This window comes from Entelurus aequoreus, linkage group LG17 (genome assembly GCF_033978785.1).
Source record: "Entelurus aequoreus isolate RoL-2023_Sb linkage group LG17, RoL_Eaeq_v1.1, whole genome shotgun sequence".
Lineage (NCBI taxonomy): Eukaryota > Metazoa > Chordata > Actinopteri > Syngnathiformes > Syngnathidae > Entelurus > Entelurus aequoreus.
Genome location: NC_084747.1, coordinates 29,044,381 through 29,061,880, shown reverse-complemented (window position 1 = coordinate 29,061,880; position 17,500 = coordinate 29,044,381). Strand labels below are relative to the sequence as shown.

General features: G+C 36.6%; 1 protein-coding gene across 2 annotated transcripts in view; it reads left to right on the top strand.

The window, feature by feature from the left end:
• The window catches only part of rtkna (rhotekin a), a 214,762-nt gene that overhangs the window by 618 nt on the left and 196,644 nt on the right, over positions 1-17,500 (top strand). The window lies entirely within an intron of this gene.

Below are 17,500 nucleotides of genomic sequence, written 5' to 3'. Positions count from 1 at the left end.
TCTTCCACTACAGAGGGGTCCAGGGCCCACTGAAATATTAACAGTGAACTAGAAGAGGCAATTCCTGAAGGAATTGCGTGTGAATGCTCCAATGCTGAAGTTGAACTGAAATGTTGACAGAATGTAGTATGAATGTAAGAATAGTTTGAATGTTGGAATGGTTTGAATGTTGAAGAGTTTGAATTTCCTGGAAAACCGGAATTTGGTTTGGAACTTAGAAAAATGTCCCATTCATTTCAATGGGAATTTCATGTGGGAATTTGGGGAAAAGAGGTAATTTTTTTGAAAATGGTAAAAAAAAAAAGTGAATGAGTTGAAATGTTTCAAATCGGTCGAGAAATGTTGAAGTAGTAACATGCTGAATTGAGAAATAGTATTACGGAATTCCTGGAATTTCGGGAAAACCGAGAAATGCTTCAGTTCAAAAAACAACTTCGTTTTTTGTCCCAATTTAGAGGAATGTTTTGTTGGTGGAATGGTTGAAAAATGGCCAATTCCTTTTGAATGGGAAAAATGTCCCGGAAAACCTGTAATTTTGGGAAATCTGGGAATTTTTGGAATTTGTCAAGGGAAAGCCCGCGATTCCTGAATAGGCTGAACAGTTTGAAGTTGTAACAGTTTGAATCGGGTGAAAAATGTGGAAGGTAGAGCGCGCCAAAATCTGGAGAAGAAGACGAAGTTGAACTCGAAGAGGCAATTCCTGAAGGAATTGCGTGTGAATGCTCCAATACTGAAGTTGAACTGAAATGCTGACAGAATGTAGTATGAATGTAAGAATAGTTTGAATGTTGGAATGGTTTGAATGTTGAAGAGCTGACGCTGAACTGAAATGCTAATGGAATGTAGGATGAATGTAGAAATGGTTTAAATGTTGAAATTGTTTAAATGCTGGAATGGTTTGAATGTTGAAGTGTTTGAATTTCCAGGGAAACCGGAATTTGGTTTGGAACTTGGGAAAGTGTTAGTTTGAATGTCCAGGATGAGAGGAATGTGTTGATGTTTGGATGGTTTGACTAGGTAGAAAAATGTGGGAATTGTGCAACTTGGAAAAATGTCCTATTCATTTCAATGGGAACTTCCTGGATTTTTGGGAAAAGCTGGATTTTTGAAAAAAGACTAGGAGCATGAATGTCCTGAATGAGCTGAATTGGTTGGTGTTAGAATTGTTTAAATTGGGCAAGAAATGTTGAAATAGTAAATGGTATTAGGGAATTTCGGGAAAATCTGGAATTTTTTTTGAAAATGGTAAAAAACTTGAATGGTCTCAATGAGTTGAAATGTTTGGTGTTGGAATTGTTTAAATCGGTCAAGAAATGTTGAATTATTAACAATTTTTAATTGAGAAATTCCTGGAATTTGGGGAAAACCGGGAATTTTTCCGTAACCAACTTGGTTTTTGTCCTGAATATCAGGAGTGTTTTATTGTTTATTGTTTATTGAATGGATCCCCATTAGCTGACGCCAAGGCGACTGCTAGTCTTCCTGGGGTCCATATAGGAGCATACAAAATTAAAATACAAAGAATACATGCATTACCAGACATTATACAATGGAAAAATACAACATAAGATAAAAAGCTAGTTAAAACCAGTATTAAAAATTCACATCATGTGGGCAGCTGCAATAGGTGTATCTTCAAAGCTGTCTTCAATGATAATTTACTTTGTGAGAGATTAATGTGAGATGGCAACCCATTCCAGAATGATGTACATACATGACTGTATGTTTGAGGAAATTGGTCCTGGGAGCAGGAAGTGTCAAATAGCCATTGCTGGCATTCCTAGTGCCATGAATATGTGTGTTAGTTGATTTTAAAAACTAGTAATCTGGTGATTGATCTAAAATGATTGTTCTAAAGAACATAAGGAGACTACAATGCATCTTTTGTTCAACAGACAACCAGGACAGGCGTGAATGCATATATGAAATATTAGTGCGCAAAGAACATTTAAGTAGCAGTCTAGCCGCACTGTTCTGGACAAATTGCAATTTGTTAAGGTCAGACTTAGTCGTAGCGGACCATATTATAGGACAGTAATGAAGATGACAGAAAACCAAGGACTGTATCACTTGAGCCATTGTTGAGGATGTCAAGAAGGTGGAGCACTTCCTGACCATGGCTAGACCTCTTCCCATTTTCATTGAAATACCATCAATATGATCGGACCATGACAGTTGACTGACAGTGTTTTGATGGTGGAACGGTTGAAATGGGTTGAAAAATGTGAAAGTAGTAGTCGGATTTAAGGGTGGAAATAGGTTACCAAAAAACGGGAATTCCTGGAATGTTTTTGAACTTGGAAAATAGTAGTTTGAATGTCTAGGATGAGTTGAATGTCTTGAAGGTGGAATGGTTTGAATGGGTTGAAGAATGTGGGAATTGTGGAAGTTTGAAAAATGGCCTATTCATTTTGAATGGGGAAAATGCACAAAAAAAGGAATTATGGGAAATCTGGGATTTTCTTTTAGAATTGTTGAAGTAGAGCACAACATTCCTGAACAAGCTGAATATTTAGAAGTTAGAACGGTTTGAATCATATGAAAAATGTGGAAGTTGTTAAGCTTTGAAGAATGTCCCATTGATTTCAATAGGAATTTCAGAAAGAATTGGGAATTTCGGGAAAAGCGGGAATTTTTTTGAAAATGGTAAACAACTTGAATGGTCTGAATGAGTTGAAGTGGTTTGTGTTGGAATTTTTCAAATCGGTGGAGAAATGTTGAAGTAGTAACATGTTGAATTGAGAAATGGTATTGAGGAATTCCTGGAATGTTGGGAAAACCGGGAAATTTTCCAGTTCAAAAAACAAGTTCGTTTTTTGTCCTAATTAAGAGGAATGTTTTGTTGGAATGGTTGAAATGCGTTGAAAAAATGTGGAAGGAGTAATCGCCAGAAAAAAGGGTGGAAATAAGGCTTTGGAAAACCAGGAATTATGGAAAATCCGGGAATTTTTTTGAACTTGGAAAAATTATGGTTTGAATCTCCAGGATGGTGGAATGTGTTAAAGGTAGAATGGTTTGAATAGGTTTAAAAATGTGGGAATGGTGGAAGTTTGAAAAATGGCAAATTCATTTTGAATGGGAAAAATGTCCCGGAAAACCAGGATTTCTGGGAATTTGTGAAGGGAAAGCCCGCGATTCCCGAATAGGCTGAACAGTTTGAGGTTGGAACATTTTGAATCGGGTGAAAAAAATGTTGAGGGTAGAGCGCGCCAAAATGTGGAGAAGAAGAAGAAATTGAATGAGAAGAGGCAATTCCTGAAGGAATTGCGTGTGAATGCTCCAATGCTGAAGTTGGAGTGAAATGCTGACAGAATGTAGTATGAATGTAAGAATAGTTTGAATGTTGGAATGGTTTGAATGTTGAAGAGCTGACGCTCAACTGAAATGCTAATGGAATGTAGGACGAATGTAGAAATGGTATAAATGTTGAAATCGTTTAAACGCTGAAATGGTTTGAATGTTGGAATGGTTTGAATGTTGAAGAGTTTGAATTTCCAGGCAAACCGGAAATTGGTTTGGAACTTGGAAAAGTGTTAGTTGGAATGTCCAGGATTAGTGGAATGTGTTGATGTTGGAATGGTTTGAATAGGTAGAAAAATGTGGGAATTGTGCAACTTGGAAAAATGTCCCATTCATTTCAATGGGAACTTCCTGGAAATTTGGGAATTTTGAAAAAAGCGGAATTTTTTGAAAAAGATTAGGACCATGAATGTCCTGAATGAGTTGAATTGTTTGGTGTTAGAATTGTTTAAATTGGACAAGAAATTTTGAAATAGTAAATGGTATTAGGGAATTTCGGTAAAATCTGGAATGTTTTTGAACTTGGAAAAAAGGTAGTTTGAATTTCCAGAATGGTGGAATGTGTTGAAGGTGGTTTGGTTTGAATTGGTTGAAGGATGTGGGAATTGTGGAAGTTTGAAAAATGGTAAAAAAAAAAATTGAATGGGGAAAATGCAAAAAATAAAAAGGAATTATGGGAAATCCAGGATTTTTTTTTTTAGAATTGTTGAAGTAGAGCACACAATTCCTGAACAAGCTGAATATTTAGAAGTTAGAACGGTTTGAATCAGATGAAAAATGTGGAAGTTGTCAATTCAATGGGAATTTCAGAAAAAATTGGGAATTTGGGGATATTTTTTTTGAAAATGGTAAACAACTTGAATGGTCAGAATGAGTTGAAATGGTTGGTGATGGAATTTTTCAAATCGGTGGAAAAATGTTGAAGTAGTAACATGTTGAATTGAGAAATGGTATTACGGAATTCCTGGAATTTCGGGAAAACGTGGAAAGTTTCCAGTTCAAAAAACAACTTTGTTTTTTTGTCCTAATTAAGAGGAATGTTTTGAAGGTGTAACGGTTTAAATGCGTTGAAAAATGTGGAAGGAGTAGTCGCCAGAAAAAAGGGTGGGAATAGGGCTTTGGAAAACCAGAAATTATGGAAAATCCTGGAATTTTTTTGAACTTGGAACAATGATAGTTTGAATGTCCAGGATAATGGAATGTGTTGAAGGTGGAATGGTTTGAATAGGTTTAAAAATGTGGGAATGGTGGAAGTTTGAAAAATGGCTAATTCACTTTGAATGGGAAAAATGTCCTGGAAAACCTGGAATTCTGGGAAATATGGGAGTTTTTGGAATTTGTCAAGGAAAAGCCTGCAACAGTTTGAAGTTGGAACAGTTTGAATCGGGTGAAAAATGTGGAAGGTAGAGCGCGCCAAAATCTGAAGAAGAAGAAGAAGTTGAATAATAAATAGATTAATTTTGCTGTAGAAAACCATGTTTGAATGCTTTGGAGCATTCACACAATTAGCAATTCTAATCCTATACAATAATTATATAAAACCTTATCAATCGATATGAAAGCATGTGTTAATCACAATGATTGTTGTTCATTTAACACTTAAGTGTCAAAGTCAAGGCCCGCGGGCCAGATCCGGCCCGCAAATTAATTATCTATCGCCCCTGGAATAATATTTATTTGTATTAGAACCGGCCCGCAGGCCACAGCCGCCTGCTGCTGTTTTGCACGCACCAACACTCCATCAGTGTTGGCGCTAGGAATTTTCAAAATGGGGTCCCGGGGACCCCATCAAGTCATAAAAACGGGGTCCCACATAAATTTTTGGTGTCCCACTTTTTTTTCATCAGTAATCAGGCCCATACGAGCCACAGCTGAGAAATTAATATGTTTTGGCGGCCCAACGATGGGCCCTATGGTTGAATGGAGGCAAAAGGATTATTTTTGTTTGTTAAAGACATTTCAGAAGAGTCCAGTTGCATCGATTTAAACTACACACACATTTTTAAACTATTTGACTCGACCCAGAATTTAAACTAATGCACAGGTTTTGGAATAATACATATATGTAGCAAACAATTGTTAAAAAAAAAAAAAAAAAATTGTTGAAAATAACACAATTGACTGTAACAAATTAATATTTTACTCAAAAGTATTTCCTTAACAAAATACAAATAACCATATTTCTTTACAGAACCCTACTACTGCTTAACTTTATTAGAACCGGCCCGCTGGCCACAGCCGCCTGCTGCTGTTTTGCACACACCAATACTTCATCAGTGTTGGCGCTTGGAACTTTCAAAATGGGGCCCCGGGGACCCCATCAAGTCATAAAAATGGAGTCCCACAGTAAATTTTTGGGGTCCCACTTTTTTGTAACCGTTTTGAAAACAAATGATAAATGTGTGCATTATCCTGTTATATCTCACATTCTATATTGTATTTTGGAAAAAGGTTGTCATAAACGTTACTTAATTTTAAAAAATAATACGAAAGAAATCACATTTTTATGTACTGTATATGTAAATTTAATCAGTTTTTAACATTAATTCACTTTCTTCTTCTCTTCATGGATCTAAACTTTAGCGCTGCCGGTATTTTTTTCTATATTTTTATTGTAATATTTTCAGAGTGTGTTTGTTCTATTTTTGGCCAAAGTAAGACAAAAAAAACAATCTGAAGTTGTCTTTATTTTTTAGTTTTAATGCCATGATTTTAATAGTCCGGCCTGCTACTGCACAAAGTTTTCTTAATGCGGCCCCTGAGCTAAAATTAGTTTGACACCCCTGATTTAGCACACAAACCATAGGCTTAAGTCAGGCCGATTAGAAAAAATAAACACTAACCAAATATACTGCATAAGAAGGGACTCGTAGTTAAGGATGTACAGTATATCATCATGATTTTATCGATATTCCTTATTGGTATTATTATGGTTGCAAAATTCCGGGAATATTCATAGTTGGAAACTTTCCATGGGAATTAACGGGAATATATGGGAATTAATGGGAATTAATGGGAAAAAACATTGAATGCAACATGCTAGATCTTGCAGCATGATTATTAGCTAAAACAACCTGATTTAATGCAAATTCAGTAGAATTTCAACCCCCATCACATGTGCAGTGCATTCTTCCATCACATGCACAGATAATTCCCAGCATGCTACACACTACAGCAGGGCTATTGAGGCCACACTAGTATTTGAGCCCAAGGACTTCATCCGGTCAGGTAAGTTTTGATGATATTACTGGGGTAAATATATTTGATCTATGGTATTTAAGTTTAATAGAGGTGTAATTGCTTGTTACTGTATGACTGTAGACTACTCCAGCAGACTTCCACTCAAGCTAGCTAGCTGTTCCTGTACTTTTGGGGCCAATATCTCTAGCTAGCTAGGTTTATGTACCACCACCAGTCTCATAATAAACCGAAAATATGTCTCCTTTAGCCGTGATGCTAATTTTCTCTATGTTAAATCCCATTAATTTATGCTAACAATGTGAGCGATCCGAAATCACCTTTTTTGTGATCTGTAAAGTTCAACTAGATAATACTAAATCAAAACGTGTAGTTTCCTCTGCCTTCTGTTCTGCTAGCCATTCTGTTGTCATACAAGAATGTAGGTTATAGTTTGATTTAGCATGCTGATTGAGTGTTCATTTATTCATCTAGCCTATTTCTATTCATTTGTCCATCAGTAAAATATTTTTAAAGACTACTCCAATTATTTAGTTGACTATTTATATCTGTGTGTGGCATTGCATTGGTGTTTTACAAGAATAAATAAATACAAACAGAATAATGCCACATACACCATCTGATGTGTGGAGACATTTCCCCCCAACCAAAGTAGGCGAAAATAATGTGTACATTTGCAAATACTGTGCAAAGAGCTACGTCAGAAATGCCACAAAGATACAGCAGCATATAGACAAGTGGCCAATAATATATAATTATTGTAATTCCCCATTAATTCATATATATTCCCATTAATTCCCATGGACGGTGTCCAACTTTGAATAATCAAAAAATGGTCAATATTTCCAAACTTCCCGAGCTTAACTTCCCGTGGTAAATTTCCACCCCTTTGCAACCCTAGGTACTATATGTAATTTATGGAAAAAAAAAGATGTTAAAAAGCATATTTTTTATTTGCACCAGCAACATCATAAAATAACCTCACAGCAGGAAAAATGTTTTAATTAACACTTGCTTTTTAGGTTTTAAGCAAGTAACATTCTAAAAAATAGTAATAAAATAATAAAGTACAATAATATTAATGTATAATATTTGTGTTCATTCACAGATCATTAACATGGCATCTCATATCAAATATATAATACAAATCAATACAATCAATTAGCATGTTAAGTTGGTGTACATTTTGTCACGATAGGAACTTCTTATTCATGTTTATGTTGCCCATAGACCTATTAGCGTGACGGACCAGAAGCCAGTGTTGACAGCCATCAACGTATTTGTCTGTGTTGTGTGTGTATTAATCAAATAAAATGACTCAGTGATTATTTAAATTTTTTGAGTGGATTAATATTGGTCTGTGGTTTACAGATCGCTTAGAGGACGCACCGTAGCGGCAGTCGTATAATAAATAGCGTTCGCTTCAAAGTGACACTCACTCTTATTAGCGTGCGTGACTTTGGGGACTAGAAGGACATATTGTTGTGTTGCAAACTTTGGCATGGTGTTGCTTCCTTATTTGTGATTATTCAAGCTGATTATCGTCTACCCGTGCGTCGTAGCAGCACTTGAACTCAGCATGTCATAGAGACGACGATCATCTGGATAAAAAAAATACTGATAGCAGATTCTTAACGGTCTTCCTGGACCGACCCAATTAGGAACTGGTACCAAAAAACACCAGTACAGGGTATACATCCCTACTCACAAGTAACTGCTGAAAAATAAATATACATCCAATTATGTTGTGCTGAAATAAATAAACTACATTAATAATGCATGATTCTTAAATAAAATATTAATTTAATTGAAGTGCAAATAAAAATAAAGTTTCACCACTTTAATCATATTTTTTGCGCTAAATAATCTTTTCTATGACTTTAATTCCAGACTTCTTGTGTTTGTTTGATATTGTCATTACTGCCACAAGTGGTGGAAAAGTGTGTTACAACTGAGCACCCGAGAATTGGATATTTTTTGGCGGCCCAAAAATGGGCCTATGGTTGAATGTAGGCAAAAGGATTATTTTTGTTTGTTAAAGACATTTCAGAAGAGTCCAGTTGCATCGATTCATCAGATCATAAAATCCACGAACTACACACACATTTTTAAACTATTTGAAGCACAGGTTTTGGAATAATACAAGTATATGGCAGGAAATGTTTTCAATAATAAATTTTTTGTTGAAAATAACAAAATTAACTGTAAAAATTTAATATTTTACTTAAAGGTAGTTCTTGTTTAACTTAACAAAATACAAATAACCATATTTATTTACAGAACTCTACTACTGCTTAACTTCAAAGAGTATAAATTCAGTGTTCAGAATTATTATGGAACAAGTCTCTAACTTTTCATCACTATGAAAACTATTTTGACAAAAACAAGAGAGCTAAGATATTTGTCCTTTTTTTACTGTATATGACTGGCAACATTTCATTAGTTCCTTTTTTTTTTTTTTACAAAACGAACATTCACTTTAGCAGTGTGGTAATTGTCTTTGTGCCATTTTGTAGTAAAGTGTTATTAAATACAAAAACCAAAAACCAGTGAAGTTGGCACGTTGTGTAAATGGTAAATAAAAACAGAATACAATGATTTGTAAATCCTTTTCAACCTATATTCAATTGAATAGACTGCAAAGACAAGATATTTAACGTTTGAACTGGTAAACGTTGTTATTTTTTGCAAATACAAGCTCATTTGGAATTTGATGCCTGCAACATGTTTCAAAAAAGCTGGCACAATTGGCAAAAAAGACTGACAAAGTTGAGGAATGCTCATCAAACACTTATTTGGAACATCCCACAGGTGAACAGGCTAATTTAGAACAGGTGGGTGCCATGATTGAGTATAAAAGCAGCTTCCATGAAATGCTCAGTCATTCACAAACAAGGATGGGGCGAGGGTCACCACTTTGTGAACAAATGCGTGAGCAAATTGTCGAACGGTTTAAGAACAACATTTCTTAACGAGCTATTGCAAGGAATTTAGGGATTTCACCATCTAGGGCAGTGGTTCTTAACCTGGGTTCGATCGAACCCTAGGGGTTCGGTGAGTCGGCCTCAGGGGTTCGGCAGAGCCTCTGCCGCAGAGGTCAAGATACACCCGACTCATCGTGTAAATAAAAACTTCTCCCTATCGGCGTATTATGGATACCCCCAAACAATGTTCCCTCTAATTTTCCATCTGATTTGCAGGTGTGTAATTTGTTGTGAGTTCATGCACTGTGTTGGTTTTGTTCTTTCAACAAGGTGATGTTCATGCACGGTTCATTTTGTGCACCAGTAAAAAAACATATAACTTTGTCTTGAATTTGAAAAATATTTTCATTTTTCACTAAAGAAGGGTTCGGTGAATGCGCATATGAAACTGGTGGGGTTCGGTACCTCCAACAAGGTTAAGAACCACTGATCTAGGGTCCATAATATCATCAAAAGGTTCAGAGAATCTGGAGAAATTACTGCATAACCTTCGATCCCTCAGGCGGTACTGCATCAAAAAGCGACATCAGTGTGTAAAGGATGTCACCACATGGGCTCAGGAACACTTCAGAAAACCCCTGTCAGTAACTACAGTTTGTCGCTACGTCTGTAAGTGCAAGTTAAAACTGTACTATGCAAAGCAAAAGCTTTGCATAGGACAGTAATTGATTATGGAGACGTGCTTTATTTTAGTGCTTCATCTAAATGCCCCCAGTCCTTGGACACTGTTTTTCACTCAGCACTAAGATTTGTTCCTGGCTGTTGTAGTCTCACCCACCACTGTCAACTGTATATGAAGTCAGACTTATCTTCATTGAGTGCACGCAGATACACACATTGGCTGACTATCATTTATAAGGCTCTTTTAGGTTGTGTACTTTGTTACAAAGAAAAAACAGCTCTTATGCATTACGCTTTAACAATTTGTATGTTTTAACTGTTCCCCATGTACAGAATTCATTTGGCCAAAGAGCTTTTGGCATTGCTGCCCCTCTGGCATGGAATGCATTGCAGACGGAACTGAAACTCACTGAACTACTTCCATTTGGAGCCTTCCGTTCTGTCCTGAGGGACAGACAGCGAGAGATGTTTGCACAGTGCGTGTGTTTTTAAAAGGTGTACATTTTTATTGTTTTACAGTTCTCTTTTATGTATTTTAAAATGTATGTCTTAACGTATTACTTTTTTGAAACTGCTCTGTGACATGTGCTGTTGACCTCTTGGCCAGGTCACCGTTGAGAAAGAGAGCTTGATCTCAATGGGTTTCTTATCTGGTTAAATAAAGGTTCTAATAGGGAAAAACGCTGAAGCCCTGAAGGAAAATAACTAAGGCCCCGTTTACACTAAGGTTATCCAGGGTAAATCCCACCTAACCTTATCCTTGTCCACACACACACACAATGGTCGTTTAAGACCCCCTCCCCTTCTTCGTCAGCTGGCGCAACGTGACCTAGTACGCATGCGCGGAAAATGTGCACGTCATAGTCACCTCCAGTGTTGCTTTGTGTGCAAGTTCTTAAATTAAATTTAACTTATCTGAACAATATCCAGTGTTGCGGTATTTCAATTAACTGGAATCCAGTGTGCTGTGGGGCCCTATTGTAGTGAATCACACCTGAGCCATCATAAATTAATCAAATCTTTATTAGACATGTAAACAATGTGATAAAGAACATTTTACATCAATCAATCTAGGGATCTAGATATCCGGTCAGGACACTCCTCACTCTTTTGCCTTCACCTTCATTGTCCATTTGTTTTTGTTGACTTTATATACTCTGGACCTAGATGTTGAGTCCGCGACATACATGGCGGACAATAACTGATACAGTCTGCTTTGCCAGTCCAAAAGCATTCGCCGTTTTCCGTAATCTTCCCTCAACGGCCAGGTAATACAAAGCACACGCTACCTTTTTTTTTACATCCACGGGAGCCCGCATTTTCGTTGACTCTCTTTCGACAAATAGACAAAGTCTTTCGGTGAGTACAATCACAGCTGACCCGGACATTCGAAAGTTCTCTTGCCGTGTGTTGTATCCCAAATAGCTGCAATCACGCATTTTCTTCTCTTAAGGTATTCATGTGTGATTCCCACAAGCATGTACATGTACATGTAGAAGATTGAGAAACACAGCATGTCTGGATGACTCGCCTCCATCTTTCCAGTGGTTAGCTCCGCCTGCTATGAAGCTGGCTGTGGCGCGTTCTTTCTGACGTCACTTCCTGTGTGTGGCGCGTTCTTTCTGACATCACTTCCTGTGTGGGGCGCGGTCTTTCTGGCGTCTTTTCCTCTCCGAACTCAGTTTGTAAACAATCAATGAGTCCATACAAAGCTAAGAACCAGAGATTCAAGAAATACACGGCGCACTTACTCGTATAAAAAAATATCCAAGGAGGGTTACCTTAAATGCTGGTTTAGTGTGGCTGAAACGGGGCTTAGGCTAAATAATTATTCGTTTAAGGGGTTATCTGGCTTAGTGTAGACATTGTGAAAAGACATTAAAAAGAAATTCTCGCAATATATTGTTGGTAAGGGTGCTGAAAAAATCGATTCCCATCCAAATCACGATTTTTATTTATTTTTAATTTTTAATCGATTCATAACTTTCGAGAATAAATTAAAAAAGTATATTTTATTATATAATTTACATACAAATTATATATATACATATATATATATATATATATATATATATATATATATATATATATATATATATATATATATATATATATATATATATATATATATATATATATATATATATATATTTTTTTTTTTTTATTTTTTTTTTTTTTCCCCCGTAAATCGCTTCTTATAAATAAATAAGAAGACTCCAGGGACATATTAGGGGTCACATTGTCGTAACTAAATACTTTTACATTTCATGTTAAAAACTTAAGTGCTACATTATTACAACTATTTATACGCTATTAATAATCTTGTTTGTGGAAAACAAACTCCAGGCTTGTACCTGGCAGTGAGTCAGTGTTGATTTAGTGGCTTTAATTTGATGTTGTCATTTCTTTTTTTAGATGTTGGTAATTTAGCTAATTAGCGGTTGACATGGTTAATTGAATTTGGCATTAAATGAGGCATTTACAGTAAATTATTTGGTAATTTCTACATAAATATTTCCCTAAATATCCATTAGAATAGATTTCATATTCACCATTTGAAAATACCTTTTAGTTACTCATTTTGTCGTCTAGCAAATTATTACCTGATACAAAGTAGCTTCTAATAGAAGAAACATGCTACTAAGGCTACATTCACACTTCATAGTATGATGCGCAATCCGGAATTTTAAATACGATCTTTTTATGTGGTAATTGACATTACCAGACAAGTATGCGACTTCTGTACTTGTCTAATACAAACAGATTGTCTCCGTGGACTAGCATGCACAAAACATGACGTCACATGCAGAGCCCAGTGTTTACGGAAATATAAACGTGGCCCCGATTCGTGTTGGTACAGTTATGTTTTAAAAAGAATCGGAATAGTACTGCTCACATTGACGTGAAAAAAAATATGGGAATTGACCTGCAGTGTAAACATAGCCTAAAAAACATACAAGTTTTCCCTGTAATTTAGTCACTAGTTATTACATAGCTAGCTATCTGAATGTATCTGATATTTGGCACGCTTTTATTACTTTATTTGTTTTACAGACTATTCTATTTGACAAAACTCTGAAATATGTCCTTTCCCCACTAATTGAAGTACATAATGTATCCAGAATCCTTTAAAAGACTGTATACGAGGGAACAACAAGGATAGTGCCTTGTTTACGTCTCTTAACTGAGGGCTGAACTCACTTATTTGGCACACTTTTAATGCAATTTTTAAATCATGTTAATGTCTTAAGCTCTACTTTGTGGGCTATTTCACTCTAATTACACTCCAGAGCTTCACTGTATTGTCATCAAATGCAGTTTTTATTGCAGGCGCTCCAAACTATTTAGCATTTTTCTCTTTTTAAACAAAACATTGGAAATTCCCAACAGGGATCTCAGTGTTTGTGGGTTGGTGGTAAATCAAATGTGCTTAATTTTATGTTCCATCTTCTGTTGTTATTTCACTCTCCCTATATGGTTTTGTATCATAGCTGTAGAGGGATGCTTGCCTAACTGTTTTATTAATAATGGCTCATTTTAATTCTAGTCTTAGAAGTTTGCTTTGTTTTTCATATTATGCAATAGTTTTAGCTCCAAAACCTCTGCAAAGTGTCGGACATTAACAATACTTCTGAAGTTTGAGCATTTCCCCAAGAGGGAAATACAAAACAAGACTGTGTGTGTCACTCTCAGCTGTTTATCACCAGATTAGAACAGACACTCATCATGAATGTTTTTCTTTCCTTTGTCAACATCTGCTTCACGTTAGCCACTGTATTTTTCCAATGCATGCTTGTCTCAGAAGGATTTACAATCCAACCCCTAATTACTTTTACACAAAGTCCTCTTCACTGCTTTGGCGGAAGGTCATCCTTGTATCTTGTCCTGCCTCCCGATGTTACTCCCACAGCTCATATCTGGTAATGACTATGGAGGTCTCAGTCTGGAGTCAAAAGAATCCCAGTCATATCAGTAACATCTCTAACAGTGGTTATTAGGGAGTGAAGTCCCCCAAGAATTGCTGTTGCCAACCTGAAATGTAAATAACAGAAATGTTGGTCATTCCAGCCAATGATGAGGCACTGCTGATTCAGCCTCAGCTGGTTTGTCCGATGCCAGCTTTGAAAAGTTGTAGCTGTTTTTTTTGGAATAACAATAGCACAATGGGCCAGGCAACAAAAAAAGACATGACCATGCGATATTACGGTAATGGTATAACCATGAAACTTTAGAACAGGGCCAGGCTATCTATTTGTTTACGTGTATACATATATGTATATGTATATACAGTATGTGTGCATATATATATATATATATATATATATATATATATATATATATATATATATATATATATATATATATATATATATATATATATATATATATATATATATATATATATATATATATATATATATATACATACATATCAGTGACGTGCAGTCACTAGAGGCAGGTGAGGCCCCCCATCATGGAAATAATTTTTTTAAATTAAATTGTTATATGTATCCAGTGATTATACTATAAAGTTATTTTCCATTTAACTTCACCAGTTTTAGATTATTTTTATTCAAAATCGCTGAATTTTCACATTTGCCGTTCAAATACTGAGAAGAGACGGTGCGGTGATCAGCAGCCAGTTGCTGCACGTCACTCAGTTGTGCCTCACCATGGATTGCGGACTCGGCTAACTGCTGGCCTGCTGTGCAGTGAGACCGTATTGCTATATGAACTAGATCAGTGGTTCTCAACCTTTTTTCAGTGATGTACCCCCTGTGAACATGTTTTTAATTCAAGTACCCCCTAATCAGAGCAAAGCATTTTCGGTTGAAAAAAAGAGATAAAGAAGTAAAATACAGCACTATGTCATCAGTTTCTGATTTATTAAATTGTATAACAGTGCAAAATATTGCTCATTTGTTGTGGTCTTTTGAACTATTTGGAAAAAAAATATAAAAATAACTGAAAACTTGTTGAAAAATAAACAAGTGATTCAATTATAAATAAAGATTTCTACACATAGAAGTAATCATCAACTTTGGGGATTGTAGTAGAGATCCATCTGGATTCATGAACTTAATTCTAAACATTTCTTCACAAAAAAGTAAATCTTTAACATCAATATTTATGGAACATGTCCACAAAAAATCTAGCTGTCAACACTGAATATTTCATTGTTGCATTTCTTTTCACAGTTCTTTTTGACAGATATTTAAAAAAAATCTCAGGTACCCCTTGGCATACCCTCAAGTACCCCCAGGGGTACGCGTACCCCCATTTGAGAACCACTGAACTAGATTGTACATTTCCATAGTTTAGTTAGCTGAGGTATATAATATACAGTGTATTTTGTCAACATCTGTATGTGTGTAACGTATTCTTGTGCTGAGCGATCATAAAACTGCTGCGAAGACGCACTGGCTGAGGCTCGCAGTAATCCCGCCTCCTTGTGTCGGTTAATGCACCCCCGCTGTAGAAAACGGGAGGGGGGGTGCATGTTATATCAGCTAAAGCCCACACTTAAACTTTCCACGTGCAAGATTGAATCTATTGTAACCTATTTTTTTGGGCTTTCCTCTTTGTGATGTTAAATTCCTGTTATACGCTGTTATACAGTATATGCCTTGCGCTCTTATTTTGAAGGCGCTAAGAGCGGAAGTGATGACACGTTGGAGTGGAGCGGAGGTCTTTGAAAGAAGGTAAATAAAGTGGTCCTCGTGTAAACTGGAGCCTCCGTGTTTATTATTTTGTAGTTTCATACAGTATAGGCGACATTTATAAACCCTCGGTTACACTATTTAAAAATGTTATTTAATAAGAAGCCAAAAAGTGCAAAAACAATAAATTTCGTGTTGGAGGAGTTGTGAATGACCGCAGGGCCACAACATTAGGTACACCTGCAGACTGCAGCAAGGATTTCATATTTCATTCATTCACAACTCCTCCAACACGAACATTATTGTTTTTGCACTTTTTGACTTCTTATTAAATAACTTTATTAAATAGATTCAATCTTGCACGTGGAAAGTTTAAGTGTGGGCTTTAGTTGATATAACACTCCCGTCAGGGGGTGCATTCTACGGTGGAGGTGCATTAATCCAGCACAACAGCGGCGCATGGACTTCATTTATAAGTAAAGGTAAGACCATAATAACGTTTTTTTAAATTAAATGTGCTTTTTTGTGTGCTACAGTTTGTATGTGTAAAGTTAAAGTTAAGTTAAAGTACCAATGATTGTCACACACACACTAGGTGTGGTGAAATTTGTCCTCTGCATTTGACCCATCCCTTGATCACCCCCTGGGAGGTGAGGGGAGCAGTGGGCAGCAGCGGCGCCGCACCCGGGAATAATTTTTGGTGATTTAACCCCCAATTCCAACCCTTGATGCTGAGTGCCAAGCAGGGAAGAATGCTGGTAGGAGCTTTTAGACATAACCCGTTAACTGCTGCCAATCAAATGGTGAATAAGATACTCTTTAGGGTTCACATGTTTGTAAATCTGACTGTGATGAAGTCAGTGCCTCACCAGCCATGAACCTCACCGCACGTCACTGATATATATATATATATATATATATATATATATATATATATATATATATATATATATATATATATATATATATATATATATATACACACACATACACACAGTGGGGCAAAAAAGTATTTAGTCAGCCACCCATTGACAATCAATGGGTGGCTGACTAAATACTTTTTTGCCCCACTGTATATGCACACATACTGTATATACATATGCATACTGTATATACCAGGGGTCGGCAACCTTTACCACTCAAAGAGCCATTTTGGCAAGTTTCACACATTAAAGAAAGTAATGGGAGCCACAAAAATGTTTTTAAAATTTAAAATGAAAAACACCGCATACAAAGCTTACATGCTTTGTGCTATGTTAACCAGGGGTCTCAGACACACGCACCGGCACGCACTTTAATGTGGAAATTTGATGTTAGTGCAGCCCGCGAGTTTTGGATGAATGTCGCTTGCGTCGCACTTGCCAACCCTCTCATTTTTCCCGGGAGACTCCCGAATATCAGAGTGTGATGGCCCTGCATTTGGCGCCCTCTACAGTCTGCCCAAGCAGTGTTCCTGCACGGCCACAAGTGGAATGCAGCTTTAGCTTGCTTACGTAAGAGACAGCAAGGCTACTAACTCAGCTGCCACACATCTTACACTGACGGTACCAATACCCAGAATCCCATGCAGCCCTAACTCTTCCGCTCAACCAACCACGAAGAGGGGGGGGGGGGGGTTGATGTGTGGGGGGATTTGGTGGTAGCGGGGTGTATAATGTAGACCGGAAGAGTTAGGACTGCATGGGATTCTGGGTAATGGTTGTGTTGTGTTTATGTTGTGTTACAGTGGGATGTTCT